General features: G+C 43.5%; 1 non-coding gene across 1 annotated transcript; it reads right to left on the bottom strand.

Annotated features, from left to right (window-relative positions):
• Positions 1-13,697: 13,697 nt before the first annotated feature.
• On the bottom strand, positions 13,698-13,804 carry LOC115500228. Its single transcript, XR_003964464.1, has one exon. It is a non-coding gene; the product is annotated as a U6 spliceosomal RNA (small nuclear RNA).
• Between the last annotated feature and the right edge of the window lie 2,195 nt (positions 13,805-15,999).

The raw sequence follows: 15,999 nt of genomic DNA, 5'->3' as shown, positions 1-15,999 counted from the left end.
GTAACAATATTGAAATTATGGCAATTAATAACCTTACAATGGCCTATAAATGTTCAACTAAAAGGGAGACTCACATGTCTCTTGCTTTCAATCAAAACCTAGAAGCGATGAAGCTTAGTGAGGAAGGGTTGTCGAAAGCCAAGACAGCCAAAAGCTAGGCCTCGTGCACCAAGCAGTTCGCTAAGTTGTGACTGTAAAAGAAATGTTCTTGAAGGAACTGAGAAGTGCGATGACAGTGAGCACCCGAATGACAAGAAAGTAAAGCTGATATGGAGAAAGTCTAGCGGATAAAATGTCAAACCAGCTACAACGTTCCCTTCAGCCAAAGCCTAACCCAGAGCAAGACCCTAACTCTCTTCAATTCTGTAAAGGCTGAAAGAGGTAAAGGAGAGAAAAATAAGTCTGAGGTCAGCAGAGTTCATGAGGTTTAAGAAAGGAAGCCATTTTCATAACCTGAAAATACAAAGTCAAGCAGCAAGTGCTGGTGCAGAAGCTGCAGCATGTTCTCCAGAAGATCTAGCTGAGATAATTAATGAGGATGGCTATCTTCAACAACAGAGTCCGGATGTAGATGAAACTGCCTTCTACTTGAAGAAGATGCCATTTAGGACTTTCTTAGCTGGAGAGAAGCCAATGCCTGGCTTCAAAGCTTCAAAGGACAGGCAGACTCTCTTGTCAGGAGCTAATGCAACTGGTGACTTTAAGTTAAAGCCAGTGCTCATTTACCATTATAAATACCCTAGGGACTCTTAAGAATTATGCCAAATCTAGGGGCGCCTGGGTGGCGCAGTCGGTTAAGCGTCCGACTTCAGCCAGGTCACGATCTCGCGGTCCGTGAGTTCGAGCCCCGCGTCGGGCTCTGGGCTGATGGCTCGGAGCCTGGAGCCTGTTTCCGATTCTGTGTCTCCCTCTCTCTCTGCCCCTCGCCCGTTCATGCTCTGTCTCTCTCTGTCCCAAAAATAAATAAACGTTTAAAAAAAAAAAAGAATTATGCCAAATCTAGGTTTTCTGTGCTCTACAAATGGAACTAGACTGGATGACAGCACACTTGTTTGCAACATGGTTTACTGAATATTTTAAGCCCACTGTTGAGACCTACTGCTCAGGAAAAAAAAGATTCCTTTCAAAATGTTACTGCTCCTTGGCAGTAACTGGTCACCCAACAACTCTGATGGAGATAGATTCAAGATTAATGTTATTTTCATGCCTACTAACACAACACCCAGTCTGCAGCCCATGGGTCAAGGAGTTATGGTGGCTGTAGTGTCTCCTTATTTAAGAAATACATTTCAGGGCACCTGAGTGGCTGAGTCGGTTGGGCATCCAATTCTTGAGTTTGGCTCAGGTCATGATACCAGAGTCATGGGATCAAGCCCCACATCAGGCTCCATGCTGAGTGTGGACCCTGCTTGAGATTCATTCTCTTCTCTCCCTCCTCCCCCCACCCCTCTCCCCCCACTCAGGCATACTCTCTTTCAAAAAAAAAAAAAAAAAGGAAAAGAAAAGAAGTACATTTCATAAAGCTATAGCTGCCACAGAGAGTGATTCCTCTGAGGTACTTGCACAGAATAAACTGGAAAGGATTCAACATTCTTGATGCCATTAGTAACACTTGTGAATAATGGAGAGAGGTCAAAATATCAACATTAATAAGAGGGTGGAAAAAGTTGATTCCAATCTTCATGGATGGCTTCGAGGGGTTCCAGACTTCAGGAGAGGAAGTAGATGCAGATGTGGTGGAAATAGCAAAAGAAACACAATCAGAAGTAGAGCGTGATGATGGGACGGAGCTGCTAAAATGTCATGATAAAACTTGAGCAGATGAGGAGTTGCTGCTCATGAATCAGCCAAGAAAGTGGTTTTCTGAGATGGAATCTACTCCTGGTGAAGATACTGTGAAGAGTGTCAAAATGACAACGAAGGATTTAGAATATCCCATAAATGTAGTGGCAGGGTTTGAGAGGATAGACTCACAATTTTGAAAAAAGTTCAACAGTGGGTAAAAAGTGTTTGAACAGCATTGCATGCTGCAGAGAAATTATTTGTAGAAAGAAGAGTCCATCAATGTGGTAAACTTCATTTTTGCCTTATGTTAAAGAAATTGCCACTGTCCCCCACACTTTAGCAACCACCACCCTGTTCAGGCCACAGCCATCGACATCACGGCAAGACCCTCCACCAGCAGAAAAATTATACCTCACTGAAAACTTGAATGATGGTTAGCATTTTTTAGCAATAAAGTATTTTTTAATTAAAATATGTACACTGTTTAGACTCAATGCTATTGCACACTTAATAGAATAAAATAAAGTATAAATAGATCTTCATATACACTGGGAAGCCAGCAATTCATTTGACTATATTTACCAGGATATTTGCATAAATATTATATATTATGTTATTATTACTTGTTTATTTGAATATTTGAATAAATACTATAAGTGAGAACTTATACCAAAACACAAATGATGAAAACTAGAATTCCGAAAACTGATTCAGACACAGAAACCCGATGGCTATTAAATGTATGGACCAATGGTGGAAAAAAATCTGATCCTCCAGGGACAGAGATTGTGCAACTCAGGTCCATTACCATTGATGCTAAAACTTAATCAACACCTTAGAGCATTTGGGAAAATAATGCTAATTTACAAACATCTTTGACTGGGTAGCAGCAAACTGGAGATAAGATGGCATATACCTAATATATAATCCTTTAAAATATCTCCATGGAAAACATCAGGAGAACCTACTACTAATAAAACTAGGACTATTAATTATGATTTGTGATAGATGACATACCCTCACCACTCCATGCAGTGGCAACAGAAAAAATTAAAAAGATTTAAATGCTGTGCTGTCACAGGACAGAACAGCATTATTTACAGTATTTGCAGATGAGAGACACAGAATTGATCAATAAGAACCAGGGAGGAAATGAGTCATGATAAATGTTATAAATGAATTCAGTACAGTTGCAGGACACAAAATCAATGTACAGAAATCAATTACATTTCTATACACCGATGAAGCAGCAGCAGAAAGAGAAATTAAGAAAACAACCCTATTTACAATTGCACGAAATAAAAAAATAAAATAAAATACCTAGGAATAAACTCAACCAAAGAGGTGAAAGACCCATACTCTGAACACTACGAAACAGTGGTTAAAGAATATGAAGATGACACAAAGAAATGGAAAGAAATTCCAAGTTCATGGATTAGAAGAACAAATATTGTTGAAATATCTATCCTGCCCAAAGCAATCTACACATTTAATGCAATCCTGATCAAAACACCAACAGCATTTTTCACAGAACTAGAACAGACAGTCTTAAAATTTCTACGGACCCACAAAAGACCCCAAACAGCCAAAGCAATCTTGAAAAGGAAAAACCAAACTGGAGGTATCACAATTCCAGATCTCAAGTTATACTACAAAGCTATAGTCATCAAAACAGTATGGTAATGGCACAAATGTAGACACATACATCAATAGAACAGAATGGAAAGCCTAGAAATAAACCCACAATTATATGGTCAATTAATTTTTGACAAAGGAGGCAAGAATATGTAGTGGGGGAAAAATAATCCCTTCAACAAATGGTGTTGGGAAATTAGTCAGCTACATGCAAAAGAATGAAACAGAACCACTTTCTTACACCAAACACAAAAATAAACTCAAAATAGATTAAGGACCTAAATGTTAGACATGAAACCATAAAAATCCTAGAAGAGAGGACAGGCAGTAATTTCTCTGACATTGGCCATAGCAGCATCTTTCTAGATATGTCTCCTGGGGTAAAAAACAAAACAAAACAGGAAAACTATTGAGACTACACCAAAATAAAAAGCTCTGCGTAGCAAAAGAAACAACCAACAAAACATACTAACGAAAACGTGCTGAGTGGGAGAAGATATTTGCAAATTACATATCTGATAAAGGATTAGTATGCAAAGTATATAAAGAACCTATACAACTCAATGTAAAACCCAAATACTCCAATTTAAAAATGGACAGAAAACATGAACAGACATTTCTTCTAAGAAGACGTACAGATAGCCAACACACACATATGCCAATTGATAGGAGCATTGCATGGACACCTGCACATCACGAAATAGGTTATGCTGGCAAACACAGTAGGAGAACATGGTTAGAGGCAAGGAACACCTATATCCTTACGAAACCCTTCCACTCTCAAATAAAGAAATGTGAGAATTGCCAAAGATGAAGGTTGAAGGTCATTAGTGAATACTCCAGATTTGGTCAAAACTGACACACTCTCCGAAATTATACAAATTGGTTATAACAAACTCTTTCCTGTATCAGAGAATAAAATATATGTATGCACCATAGAAGACACATGGTCAGGAATAGGATTCCCCTATCTTTTCCAGAAAAATGATTTAAGAAACCAATACCAGAGCATTAGAAAGCTGTGTTACTTGCTTTGATAGTAACAAATCATCATCATCAGATCAGATCAGGGCACCTACTTCATAGGAAAGAGAATACAAGAATGGGCTGAGGAACGAAGCATAATGTGGTTCAAATGAAAGACACAGTGGCTCACTCACACAAAATTCTAGGTTCCTTACTAATGATCTAGATATGAAAGCTTGGACTAAGGCAATCTGGGAGGCTGCAAGATCTCTAAATCACAGACATAGGAAGGATAGAAACATTTCTTTGAATAGATGAATAGTGCAGACACCCACAGAGATAATAATGAGCACTAATAATACCCCAGAATCTAAATTAAAGGAAATATATTAATTAAAAACATAGTGATACATATGGTACCGGGAAAACTACAGCACCTGACATTAATAAAACCAACTAGGTGACTAAAGGAAGAGGCATATTAAATGAAATTACAGAAAATAATATGACGGCTCCATAAAAATTTCAGGCATGAAGAACACCATTTTTTATTATATCGACACTAGGTGCCTTATATTTAGCCTAGCATGATGCGAGACAGTTATGTATGCTTGAGTTGATGTCAACACTAATGGCCATAGTAAGCATCGATTTCCTTGAGTGGCAAGAACAAGAGAGAATTGAAAACTTGCAGGACGCGATTATTACGTGGCAGGCATGAAACCACTTGTTGGCCATAACATCCCACCGACGTGTCACTACTGGACCGCATTCTCACTGCAGCCATGGATACTCTTCCAACAGCTCCAGAAATAGCAGTCATGCCACTGTTATGAATTGGAACGCCACCTTTCTGGTCCAAGTGCAACTCCACAGTCTGTGACATCCTCTGCTTCCTCTATGGACCACCATCCTGGTCGCTTATCGCAACAGAGGACTCACCAGCATCACCAACACCCCCAACATCACCAAGACCAGCCCTTCCCCTCCCCTTGGCTATCAGCACCGTCTGCGCACTGGGAAACCCTCAACCGACTGAGAAACCAGATACTTAAGGAACCTTCACCTCAACCTCCACAAGGATCAACGAGGCGGATGAAAAACACCCCATATTATGTACTGAATTGGAGGATAAGATTGACCTGACTACTAACTGATACTGGTATTACAAGCCAGTGTAAATACCAAGACAACTAGGTACCGACTTCCATACTTTTCCCGTATCTTACTGAATTGAATGCAGCATTGGACACATGGTAGAGAGTCTGGGAAAATAACTATGATTTAATTCCTGAATTACTTTGTGGGCTGAATTTTATTGTAAAGGAACAAATTATACCTTTAAATATTAATAGGCAAAAAAAAATGACGCTTTACTACACTCCCAGTTTATACTGTAAACAGTATATCCATAATCACTATGGGAGGAGGTTATCTAGAAGATGTGGCCACCAGATCACTGGAACCAGACCTGAGTGATCAGAGGCTTCTCACATCCTCCCCTGTCCTTGGAATGTGGGTGCTGCTTGCCTTCCCTGCTCCTGGATGCCACTCCTAGACCATGGCCTGAGACAGTGGTGTGTTGAGACCATGTGGATGGTGTATGTGGCTGAACCTAGGTAAGGCCTCTATCTAAACTTTAAGATGTGGCAGGCCAGTCAGAGATACACTCACCTTTCTTCTGCCCATGACAAACCTAGTATGTAAGTTCCCTGGCTTACTAAACTTGCCACCCTCCAATCTGTAATGGCTGCCTCTTTCTTCAGTCTCTCCCTGCCCACTGGGTACAGGGACTGGGTTCAGATCATTCCTGGGAAGCTCCCAAGGAACTTGCAACCCAAGATTGGCGAGCCAGAGATGGGACAGAAGAAATGGGCCTTGGGAAAGAGGAATCTGTGGGGGGAAATCCTGAGTTGGTCAGGGACCTCTGTGTGGGAGCCGTGGCCCATAAGTCACATACTTGTGGACCACCACATGAGTATAGGGACAACTTGAAAATGCCAGCCATTCTAATGCACTTGAAGGAGGAAGTGTAGCAAGTGCATTTCAGCAGAGAAGGCAACTGCATGCCTATGCAGTGGACTCCCTCTCCTGTGGGCAGTTCAACTGCCTACTGATGCCCATTACAGGCTGAGGCTTGAGGTAGAAATTTGGAAGGAGAGCTGAGGTTAGGGAAGGATGGGTGTGTCCACTGCTCTGTTGGTTTCAGGACCTGCAAACAAGGCGGGAGAGAGAGCAGGATGATAAACTGGGCTTTTGCATGCAGTTCTGCAAAACTAGAAGGACAAGATCCGCTGACAGTTAAGGCCTGACCCCATGGGACCACACCCAGTTGGGAGACTAAGACATGGAATCCCTGAAAAAGTGAGGAGATTGAAGGGCAAGATGTGGTGACTGACACTGAAGGAGACAAAATGCCTCGCGCCATCCAACCCCTAATACAAAGGAAACCAAAGCACAGCCATGCAACCCCAGCCAGTGGGCACCCTCAAGTTCAGGAACTTTTATGAGAAGAGCATATTGCCACTGACATGATTAGTTTAGCTGCCAAGTTCCAGTAAAAGGCCAGGAATATCCAGGTGTGGTTAGTGCAGCTATAGGATACGGGTTTTATGACATTCTTCTGACTGGGCAGGAGGCACAGAAAATGAGAAACATCGCCACACACCCTGCCCTCTGGCAGCACCAGCCCTGCGCTGGGGCAGGGGAAGGGGGGAAGGTCTTCACTCACTTACAGATTGGATCATCCTATCCTGCAGGGGGACCTCCCTGGGCAGGTGGGATGCTGGAAATCTATAGAGGAGGTACAGCAAATTCTTAGGGAGTTGGGAATGAGACAGGCATCCTACATTCCTGTCTCTGAAGGCCCCGATTCAGCCACACTGGCTGCAAGAATGAAGGCCAAGATTCTTCAGCTTGCCCATAGCACCTCCTATGGGATACTGGTATCCACACTGAGCCCAGTTGTGGGGCAAGACATTTATGATGTTGGGCAATCCACTGCTTATCTGGGGGAAATAGACAAATCCCAAGAACGGGTTCGGGCTGTGGGAAAGGCCCAGGACACAGAGGAAGCTTGGAAAGTCAAAAGCTCTCCCAGTTGGCTACAAAGCTTCCAATAATACTAACCCACAAATAAATGTGGTTGACCTCATTGCTGCCGGGTGCTCCCTTCTCTGGAACAGATAGACTGACAACACAACACTGTGCCGGTTAGCTTGTGGAAAGCTCATATTTTCCCCATCTGCCCTTGCCATCCCTGATGCCTCACCTCTTCCAGGAAAGGCCTCAGGGATACAGTACTATGCAGAGTGGGTGCCTCTCTTCCCCAGGTCTAGGATGCAGGCCAAGACTGCCTCCAGGAGAGGACCACTGGAGTCCATCAGAGGCTCCATGGTGAGCTCGTTATTCCCTGATCCTCCAGAAATAAACAAAGGGTGACAACTCTGGGAGATATTGGAGCTGGATGTATCTTAATACATGGCAGCCCTCAGAGGTTTTCTGGCCCCCTCAGTGCCATTGATGGTAAGGAAGGGTAGACAGGTATGGTCAGGAAGGTCCTCTGACACTCAGATATGGCATCTCCCCACCTCCACTGAGGATACAAGGTTTATATTTCTCCAAGACCAGAGAACATGTTGGGCATTGATATCATCCAAGGGTCAAACTCTGTAAACCTCTATTAGTGAATTCTGCCTTTTGGTTCAAATAATCAAACCAGTACTAAGGGAAATAGGAACTGGGAACTGGTAAGCCTACCATATCTGCTGAGAGTGATGGCTGTTAAATACTATAAATTGCCCGGGGGCATAAGGATGTAAAAGAAACCATCCAATAACTGTACTGAGTGGCTATTGTATGCCCTGGCCATAGTAGTCTCAATAGCCTTGTATGGTCATAAAAAAGCCAAATGGCTCACGGCAGATGACAGTGAGTCACTGAGCACTGAATAAGGAAGTGCCCCCAACTCTGTGCAGCTTTGCCCAACATGACACCACCTTAGATACCCTGCGGAAAGCTCATATTTTCTCCATCTGCCCTTTCCATCCTAGGGCAGACGTTCCTAGGAGTGTACCATGCTGTGGTGAACTTAGTAAATGCTTTCTTCAGCATACCCCTGACCACTCAATCACAAGATCAATTTGCTTTCATGTGGGAGGGGCAACATTGTCCCTTCAAGGGCTTCCTCGAGATTGCCTGCACAGCCCCACCACATGTCACGGGATGGCAGCCTGAGACCTGTCCCTATTCTCCTTCCCAACATCAGTGAGTTGGGCCCATTACACTGATGATCTAATGTTAACATGTGAAGATTTTCCTCTGCTGCAGGATACCCTTCAAGCTTTGCTGGAGCATCTATGAGAGTGAGGGTGGGCAGTGAACCACATAAAATTCAAGGTCTATGGACTGCAGTAAGGTTTTTGAGAGTTGTCTGGTTAGAGAAGACTGGTGTCCCAGAATCTGTGATTGATGAGGTATAAACCTACCCAGCCTCTACGAAAGTGAACAAGGCACAAGACTCATAGGGATTTGGGGGCTCTGGAGGACTTATTCCACCCCCTGGCACAATGCTTCTGTTCCTTATACCACCTGGTAAAGAAGGGAACCTGTGAACAGGGGAGCAGAGCAGCAAACCACCTGTGAAAAGCTCAACTACAAGTGAAGTAGATTATAGCTTTGGGCATCTCTCAAGCAGGGCTACCATTTGAATTAGATGTGTCTGTGCTCCAGATGATATGGGTTGGCCGTGTGACGGAAGCAAGAGAATGAGACAGTATCCCTAGGATTTTGGTCTCACCTCTGGAAGGGGACAGAAAGCCAATACGCCTCCAGTGGAGCAACTGCTCCTGGCACAATGCTTTCCAGGTACAGACTCTCACTGAAGAACAGTTCATAGTGGTGAGGACTTCCCTGCCTGTCAGTGAGTGGGGTGAGAATATGTTCCATTGACTCATCCCTGCTATGGCTCAAAACCCCACTGTGGCTAAAGGGCACGGCCATTCGGAGAAGAGGAACACCCTGTCCACCAGCCTCCTGTCTCTAGAAACACAGGTACTACTGGGCTGTGTAGGGTATGTAGGTCCTGCAGATATCCCTGCCCCTATTCCTGTTGTCCCTGCAGCCTATAGAGTAGGAGCAGGGAAATTCTGGCTGATGCCTGCTGTACAGGTGGGTCTAGTCTTTGCAATCTACTGCACTGACTGTGGTCACTATTCGGCCCAACACTGACACCATCTGGATGGAAACAGGCACAAAGCACAACAGCCAGCTCTCTCATGGCTGAACTCAGAGCTGCTTGGCTGGTGATCACTTACGAGCGCTGGACATCAACCCTTTGCAATGGCAGTTGGGTTGTTCTAAAGGGATGAACCCTATGGCTTGGACAATGGGAAGCCAAGGGTTGGATGATCATGAATGAGCCCTTGTGGGGCCAAGATATGTGGAAAGATATTTAGGTCCACTGTAAGAGCATGAGGTAGTTCTCCGTTTTTTCATATCCCAACTTGGCACGGACAGCTCCTGGCACCAGAAAGTAGATGTCCTAGCTCACATATGAGCACTTACAAGTGAGTCGCTGTAGATACAGCAGACTGGGAGCATAGACAGAGTGGCCACCACAGTGCCCAGGTGAGATGCCAGATTGCCCTTAAAGTGCAGTGACTTGGTTAATGCAGTAGTATCATGTCCCGTGTGTTTTATTTTTTTATTTTTTTTTATATATATGAAATTTATTGACAAATTGGTTTCCATACAACACCCAGTGCTCATCCCAAAAGGTGCCCTCCTCAATACCCATCACCCACTCTCCCCTCCCTCCCACCCCCCATCAACCCTCAGTTTGTTCTCAGTTTTTAACAGTCTCTTATGCTTTGGCTCTCTCCCACTCTAACCTCTTTTTTTTTTTTTTTCCTTCCCCTCCCCCATGGGTTCCTGTTAAGTTTCTCAGGATCCACATAAGAGTGAAACCATATGGTATCTGTCTTTCTCTGTATGGCTTATTTCACTTAGCATTACACTCTCCAGTTCCATCCACGTTGCTACAAAAGGCCATATTTCATTTTTTCTCATTGCCACGTAGTATTCCATTGTGTATATAAACCACAATTTCTTTATCCATTCATCAGTTGATGGACATTTAGGCTCTTTCCATAATTTGGCTATTGTTGAGAGTGCTGCTATGAACATTGGGGTACAAGTGCCCCTATGCATCAGTACTCCTGTATCCCTTGGGTAGATTCCTAGCAGTGCTATTGCTGGGTCATAGGGTAGGTCTATTTTTAATTTTTTGAGGAACCTCCACACTGCTTTCCAGAGCGGCTGCACCAATATGCATTCCCACCAACAGTGCAAGAGGGTTCCCGTTTCTCCACATCCTCTCCAGCATCTATACCTGATTTGTTCATTTTGGCCACTCTGACTGGCGTGAGGTGATACCTGAGTGTGGTTTTGATTTGTATTTCCCTGATAAGGAGCGACGCTGAACATCTTTTCATGTGCCTGTTGGCCATCTGGATGTCTTCTTTAGAGAAGTGTCTATTCATGTTTTCTGCCCATTTCTTCACTGGGTTATTTGTTTTTCGGGTGTGGAGTTTGGTGAGCTCTTTATAGATTTTAGATACTAGCCCTTTGTCCGATATGTCATTTGCAAATATCTTTTCCCATTCCGTTGGTTGCCTTTTAGTTTTGTTGGTTGTTTCCTTTGCTGTGCAGAAGCTTTTTATCTTCATAAGGTCCCAGTAATTCACTTTTGCTTTTAATTCCCTTGCCTTTGGGGATGTGTCGAGTAAGAGATTGCTACGGCTGAGGTCAGAGAGGTCTTTTCCTGCTTTCTCCTCTAAGGTTTTGATGGTTTCCTGTCTCACATTTAGGTCCTTTATCCATTTTGAGTTTATTTTTGTAAATGGTGTGAGAAAGTGGTCTAGTTTCAACCTTCTGCATGTTGCTGTCCAGTTCTCCCAGCACCATTTGTTAAAGAGGCTGTCTTTTTTCCATTGGATGTTCTTTCCTGCTTTGTCAAAGATGAGTTGGCCATACGTTTGTGGGTCTAGTTCTGGGGTTTCTATTCTATTCCATTGGTCTGTGTGTCTGTTTTTGTGCCAATACTATGCTGTCTTGATGATGACAGCTTTGTAGTAGAGGCTAAAGTCTGGGATTGTGATGCCTCCTGCTTTGGTCTTCTTCTTCAAAATTCCTTTGGCTATTCGGGGCCTTTTGTGATTCCATATGAATTTTAGGATTGCTTGTTCTAGTTTCGAGAAGAATGCTGGTGCAATTTTGATTGGGATTGCATTGAATGTGTAGATAGCTTTGGGTAGTATTGACATTTTGACAATATTTATTTTTCCAATCCATGAGCAGGGAATGTCTTTCCATTTCTTTAAATCTTCTTCAATTACCTTCATAAGCTTTCTATAGTTTTCAGCATACAGATCCTTTACATCTTTGGTTAGATTTATTCCTAGGTATTTTATGCTTCTTGGTGCAATTGTGAATGGGATCAGTTTCTTTATTTGTCTTTCTGTTGCTTCATTGTTAGTGTATAAGAATGCAACTGATTTCTGTACATTGATTTTGTATCCTGCAACTTTGCTGAATTCATGTATCAGTTCTAGCAGACTTTTGGTGGAGTCTATCGGATTTTCCATGTATAATATCATGTCATCTGCAAAAAGCGAAAGCTTGACTTCATCTTTGCCAATTTTGATGCCTTTGATTTCCTTCTGTTGTCTGATTGCTGATGCTAGAACTTCCAGCACTATGTTAAACAACAGCGGTGAGAGTGGGCATCCCTGTCGTGTTCCTGATCTCAGGGAAAAAGCTCTCAGTTTTTCCCCGTTGAGGATGATGTTAGCTGTGGGCTTTTCATAAATGGCTTTTATGATCTTTAAGTATGTTCCTTCTATCCCGACTTTCTCAAGGGTTTTTATTAAGAAAGGGTGCTGGATTTTGTCAAAGGCCTTTTCTGCATCGATTGACAGGATCATATGGTTCTTCTTTTTTTGTTAATGTGATGTATCACGTTGATTGATTTGCGAATGTTGAACCAGCCCTGCATCCCAGGAATGAAACCCACTTGATCATGGTGAATAATTCTTTTTATATGCTGTTGAATTCGATTTGCTAGTGTCTTATTGAGAATTTTTGCATCCATATTCATCAGGGATATTGGCCTGTAGTTCTCTTTTTTTACTGGGTCTCTGTCTGGTTTAGGAATCAAAGTAACACTGGCTTCATAGAATGAGTCTGGAAGTTTTCCTTCCCTTTCTATTTCTTGGAATAGCTTGAGAAGGATAGGTATTATCTCTGCTTTAAATGTCTGGTAGAACTCCCCTGGGAAGCCATCTGGTCCTGGACTCTTATTTGTTGGGAGATTTTTGATAACCAATTCAATTTCTTCGCTGGTTATGGGTCTGTTCAAGCTTTCTCTTTCCTCCTGATTGAGTTTTGGAAGAGTGTGGGTGTTCAGGAATTTGTCCATTTCTTCCAGATTGTCCAATTTGTTGGCATATAATTTTTCATAGTATTCCCTGATAATTGTTTGTATCTCTGAGGGATTGGTTGTAATAATTCCATTTTCATTCATGATTTTATCTATTTGGGTCATCTCCCTTTTCTTTTTGAGAAGCCTGGCTAGAGGTTTGTCAATTTTGTTTATTTTTTCAAAAAACCAACTCTTGGTTTCATTGATCTGCTCTACAGTTTTTTTAGATTCTATATTGTTTATTTCTGCTCTGATCTTTATTATTTCTCTTCTTCTGCTGGGTTTAGGCTGCATTTGCTGTTCTGCTTCTATTTCCTTTAGGTGTGCTGTTAGATTTTGTATTTGGGATTTTTTTTGTTTCTTGAGATAGGCCTGGATTGCAATGTATTTTCCTCTCAGGACTGCCTTCGCTGCGTCCCAAAGCGTTTGGATTGTTGTATTTTCATTTTCGTTTGTTTCCATATATTTTTTAATTTCTTCTCTAATTGCCTGGTTGACCCACTCATTCGTTAGTAGGGTGTTCTTTAACCTCCATGCTTTTGGAGGTTTTCCAGACTTTTTCCTGTGGTTGATTTCAAGCTTCATAGCATTGTGGTCTGAAAGTATGCATGGTATAATTTCAATTCTTGTAAACTTATGAAGGGCTGTTTTGTGACCCAGTATATGATCTATCTTGGAGAATGTTCCATGTGCACTCGAGAAGAAAGTATATTCTGTTGCTTTGGGATGCAGAGTTCTAAATATATTCGTCAAGTCCATCTGATCCAATGTCTCATTCAGGGCCCTTGTTTCTTTATTGACCGTGTGTCTAGATGATCTATCCATTTCTAAAAATATGGAACGCTTCACGAATTTGCGTGTCATCCTTGCGCAGGGGCCACGCTAATCTTCTCTGTATCGTTCCAATTTTAGTATATGTGCTGCCGAAGCGAGCACATGTCCCGTGTGTTTTAAACAACACCCAAGGCAACAGCCAAAAGAGTCTGAGATCACCCACTGGTGTTCCTAATCGAGGAGAGATTGGCAAGTTGATTGTATTGGCTCCCTCCCTCTGAGTGAGGGCTGTCAGTATACCTTGGTTTGTGTGGACACTGCATCTGGCCTAATCCAAGCTTTCCCATTAGCCTGCACACCAGGCTGCTGCCACTAGGGGATTAGAGAAGGAAGCTGAGTACCATGTACGGACACCCTCCCCATATAGACAGTGATGGGGGGAGGGTCACATTTCAAAGGTCATGATGTTCAAGATTGGAGAAGAGGCCATGATAGTGAATGGAGGTTCCATCTCCCCTATAACCGGGTTGGTAGAAAGGAAAACTGGAATATTAACGCAGCAGATTCAATGACTAATGGTAAAACCACCTTGGCCGGGTAGACTAAAGTACTTTCCAGGCCTTAGTACATGTGAATGACCAACAAGTAGGGCCTGTTGCCTCTAGGTCAAACTGGGGATCCTGCTGAGGCACCCGATGCTGTAAAGGAATGGAAATCAAAGGACATGGCCATTGCCCCGGCTCTCCTGGAGGGTCAATGTGCTCTGCTGCTGATAACAGCAATCCCATCACACGTGGGAAAGGAATCACGTACTGGAATTTGCAATGGGAAGTACCAACAGATTGGGTGAGTTATTTCACAGGAAACTACTCAGTCTCCACTGAGATCCTGCTCTCCTGCTGCAGTAGGACCTGCTGAAGTGCATTATCCCTGGAATGGAACATGGACCCTAGAAAGAAGGGAGAAGGTGGGCGTCCCTGTCTGGCATAGCCCACCCCCCATTCCATCTTCTCAGTGCTGCCTCCCCTGGCGAACACGGCTGGAATGCATGACCTGGTCAGAGTCCTAAGGCTGCAGCCACATTAGCATCTACACGTCAGGCCACAAGCGCCATTCTTGTAGAAGGGGAAGACTTCCCCATACAAGTTCCTACTAAATATCTGTCTGTCAACCTTAGGCTCTCCTGCTCCTGTGGTGTCCAGTCACAAGATGGGCACCTGAAGGAAATACCATTCTACAGGGGGCTCACTCATATGCCCTACTAGGAAATCAACCCAACTCTTGGGTGTGTGGGCAGGTGCCCTTCCCCAGTCTGCCAGGAGTGCCATGGTGGGTATTGTCTGTCCAGGGAAGGGACTGAAAGGCCCTAAAGCATTACAATGAGCAAGAACAAGCTAGAACTGTCACCCTCAGTTCATCTGATATCACCAATACTGATCCAGAAACCTGGTCTGTTCACACACTATTGATAACACCAGGCACGGGTATTCTTTTTCTATCAAACTCTAAAGGCAGCACCTCAAAGTGCCGACTGGAAAGGTCCTGGAAAGACTGCCATCAGAACTATGCGTGGCTATGCACAGATATGGGATGGGTTTAGGTGGCTAGCTCCGGGTTAAGGAGATTTGAGCACCTGGGCACCCCTGTGTTGGAAACAGAAAAACAAAAAGTCACTCTAAACGAAATCCACCCAATTTTACCAGAAACATCGGATGGATAGCACTGGGACCGTGCCACTGCTCTCTCGTGTGAAGGGAGAGTGACTGGTTTGGCACTGACTGGTCACACCATCCAGGTGTTTATTGGGTAGCCCCAAATGGGGCCTAATGGTTTTGGGGGACAAATCTCTGGCCATGGTTTCCACCTGGGTGGCACTGTATCCCGGGTTTTCCCTGGGCACAGGGACGACCTGTCCCGTGGTAACAGTTGACAACCTCCCTCTCCTTGCAGCCAGATGGGCACACTCTGTCTTTGACTGGTGCCATCATTTGGCCACTGTCTTTGTTCCATTGGCTTGGCAGACATTGAAGCATAGCTAGCCCTCACTGAATTCGCTCAGTCAGCCTTGAAGGACTGACGAAAAAGCCGATCCTTATCAAACACTGAAATGTCTCTAATGAGAAGAGCTGTTCTCCAAAACACAAGAGCTTTGGGCATCATTACTGCCTCCCAAGGAGGGCTGTGTGCTCATATCTGATGAGTATGCTAATTAAGTTTATGAAGTCACATGTTTATTAAGTCACATGAGGACACAAGTAAATGCCTGAGCGGTTTGACCATCAGTCTTGGGGATTTAGTGCATTTTAACAAGTTTCCTTGAAATGCGGGTTTTGCTTTCCTTCTCTGCCCCCAAAGGC

Source organism: Lynx canadensis, chromosome D4 (assembly GCF_007474595.2).
Source record: "Lynx canadensis isolate LIC74 chromosome D4, mLynCan4.pri.v2, whole genome shotgun sequence".
Taxonomy (NCBI): Eukaryota; Metazoa; Chordata; class Mammalia; order Carnivora; family Felidae; genus Lynx; species Lynx canadensis.
Note: the sequence above shows the minus strand (reverse complement) of the source record. Positions and strands in the feature narration are given on the sequence as shown.